Genomic DNA, 3798 nt, shown 5'->3' on the forward strand with positions numbered 1-3798 from the left:
TGTTTTCCTTTGCTTTTTTTTTCATGTTTTTTTTGAGCCGAGAAACTATATTATGAACGCATTATGTTTTATGATTATGAAATTTATTCTCTTCCATTCCTCTGTTTAGACCATAATTATAATTTTTATAAACATAATACAATATATATGATGATGAAACAAACATAATAATGCACACTATTTTATCGTATACTAATATAAGTTCACACAAAATCAATTTAAATTATTTCAAATTCTTATAAGTAGAATACACTGAATATGATAGATAATAAAATTTGTTCAAATGAAAATATCACTTTTGACTTATAGAGAAAACCCTCCTAACCAGCAAGAAGGAGATGGATGCATTAAGGTAGGTAAGTTTAGAGGGAAATTAGCCTAGTCAGCCATGATTGGAGACATAAATATAATGTGTTGGAGGTGATTGTATGCTGCATCAGCTCTGATGTTGCAACTTAATTACTGCTTATCTTCTGCCAACACCATTGACTCAATTACTTTCCTTTGTAGGATTCTCTTAGATTTTCCTCCTCTTTAGTTTGTTGACTAATTATATCATGGCCCATTCCTGTACTTTTAAGAAGTTACTCTAAAAGTCTCCTCATTTTGTATTATTTAGGTGAAAAAAAATGCTTACTTCTTTTGTCTTATAATACTTGTAATATTAGTTTTTTTATGCGGTTTAATGTACTAATTCAATTTTTATATAATAAAAAATTATAAAAATTTGATATTAATAATCTTTACATCGGGAGGAATCAAACAAGATTCTACTTGATTACGTTTTAACTTATAGTTTAAAAATTAATTATAAATTAAAAGAGATAAGAGAATAATGTAAGTATTTCCAATATTATAACTTGTAATTAAATTGAATAAAAGAAAGTATATTGAAACACAGAAAGTATATTATGCGTGTGTTTATTCATACACTTTTGGTGTAAAGTTCCCATCTCCTCCTGATAATATGGCTAGATTTCCTACGATTGGATAACATTTCTAGGGTTTGGAGCCTAATAATGGCAAGAATCATCTTTGTGAGCTTCTTTACTACTACAATGTTCTTTTAGAAATACTTTAAGCCTTCCCTGATACTTCCTCCGTCCTATATTTCTTGCGACAATTGTATGGACACACATATTAAGAAAAAATGATTGACCTACAATATAGTTAATTATTTACTTTATAGAGTATTGTATTTTATTATTGTTAATTGAAAAAGAAAAAGAAAAAATAGTTTGTTGGGAATAGTTAAAGATTAAATAATAATAAGTATAAAAGTTAAAGAGGTATAGAGTAGGATAAAAATAGGGGTAGGTAGAACTTTAAATGATTGTTTTATTATTAAAAACGGAAATGTAGCAAGTAATATTAAATTGCCAAAAATAAAAAATGTAGGGGGTATTACGGAATGGAGAAAGTATTTTTCTTATTGGAATATTTATCTTAATGAGAGAAAAATTCGATTAATGTTAGATAATATTTAGAAGATAAAATATTCTATGAAAGATCTCGTTAGATTTGTCTTAATATATAGTACTTTTTTATTATATATTTTTTACAATATTTATTATGTGTATTTAGAGATATTGAGGTTTAAAATTTATTTTGAAAACTGTGCAAAAAGTAAACGAGAAGAACAAGAAAAATCAAAGGGAGTAGTAAAGAAAATGTTAGTGTTTTAAGGAAAATTTAAATATTTGGCAATAAATAAAGAGAAAATAAATTTAGTAGGTGAAATTAAAAATTAAAAAAATTAAAACATATTAGCTTGTCTTGTGTGAGAGCGTCTCACCTTAATACATGCCCATATAATTAGTCCGTTTCTTTAAATGATTACTTTAAAATTGTAGATGATTATTTTAAGACAATAAAAAGTGATCATTTTAAAACCGTAATTGTACATTAGACTAGCCCAATGAGATAGTCGTACAATGAGACTGTCACATTTGAAAATTTATGTTTATGTAATAAATTATTATGAGATTTCACAATTGTAAAAACTAAATAATTAATTTAAAATCAAGATTTAACACATTAATAAAAATTTTAAAAATTTCAATTTCAAACATAAGAGGTCGATAATTAATCAAAATAATCAACATAACAGTTCGGTTTTTCCATCTAATGATTTTCGTACATCCAATATGGTGACTTTGATGTAGAAGACGTACAATGATATTAAAATCATAACTGTCTTATTTAGACTAATACTAGTATTAGACTATCATTTTGGACCATAAATACGTAGATTGCATTAATATTTTATTTTTAATTAGTAATTTTTAATAAACTAAACAAAACAAGTCAAAAACATTATGCATGCAAATTATATATATGCATAGATAATAATATTCACAACATTTCTATGAGTATTGCTTTCAAAGATGACAAACTATATATGAACAGTTCGGATAAGGTTAGGTGAATTTGGCTCCATATCTTGTTTTTATGAGTTATAGTTTCCGTATATTCCTACATATTCCCAAAAAATTACTAATTAAATTACAATACAAACTACAAGAACATGTAAATTTGAATTTTTTATAATAAATAACATTACTAATAATTATAATAATATAACATAAAGATAATAATAATAAACTTAAATATGCTAAAATATTTAGTACATACTCTTTATTATTCATTCATATTCAAAGCTTGAAAATTGTAACTCAAATTATTTAGTACCTACTCTTTGACTTCATGTAAAAATTGTAATTAGTTTACTCTAAATTGATAAAAAAAAATTCATTTATTTTAAAATTATGACTATTGAATATTTTAAACATTTGTGTCTATGTAAAAGAAATCAGAGAAAGATGATATATAAGAGATATTGATAGTAATTATTACTGAATATGTTGAATCAGATCGTGAAATCATTGAATTGTGTTTTAATCTTACCATTTAAAATTTTATTTCAATTGAAAGAGTAAGATCTTACCGATTTACGGTCCTGATCGCTCATTGAGTTTTGATCATAAAAATTGTTGGGTCATAGACTAGAATCGTGATATTAATAACAGTTGTCTGTTGTTAACTCTGATGTACATGTTCGTATGAATATTTTTCAATAAATTAATTTCAATTTCAAAAATAAGTAAAATGAGTCATAGGTTAGTCACTTTGTCAAGCCGGTGATTGAAAGTTTTTTTTTTTTTTTTTGCACTTGTCAGTTGTCACTACCTACATGAAGGATGAATTCCTTGTTCGTTGCATGTAGAATTTTTCTAGCATTCCCCATTAAAGGAATTTTTTTAAATTCTTTCTCTCAAGGGTAAGTTATTAAATTTAAAAAAAAGAATTAAAAAAAGAAAATGATGAATACAATAATAGTAAGGGAAATTATTAATGGTACCCTGAGTTTTAACACTTTATCAATGGTACCCTTAAGTTTTGTTTTTATTATCAATGGTGCTCTCCTATTATTGAGCGTTTTACAACCGTAACCTTTTTTAACTTTTTCCTTCCAAAATTGTTAAAAAACTTTAACTTTCTTTTATGTTTTGAATTGAAAAATAAGAGAAAAAAAAGTTAACAGTGGAAGGAAAAAGTTTAAAAAAGTTACATTTGTAAAACGCTCAATAGTACGAGGATACCATTGATAATAAAAAATACTTATGGGTACCATTGATAAAATGTCAAAGCTCAGGGGTACCATTAATAATTTTTCTAATAGTAATAATATATTATGACGAAAATCTTAGTCAATCACAATTATTTGTAAATAACTATAAAAAGACAAAAATAAAACTAATAAGAAAATCAAATAAAAAAAGATTATAAAAATGACGG

Source organism: Amaranthus tricolor, chromosome 13, assembly GCF_026212465.1.
Source record: "Amaranthus tricolor cultivar Red isolate AtriRed21 chromosome 13, ASM2621246v1, whole genome shotgun sequence".
NCBI classification, from domain to species: domain Eukaryota; kingdom Viridiplantae; phylum Streptophyta; class Magnoliopsida; order Caryophyllales; family Amaranthaceae; genus Amaranthus; species Amaranthus tricolor.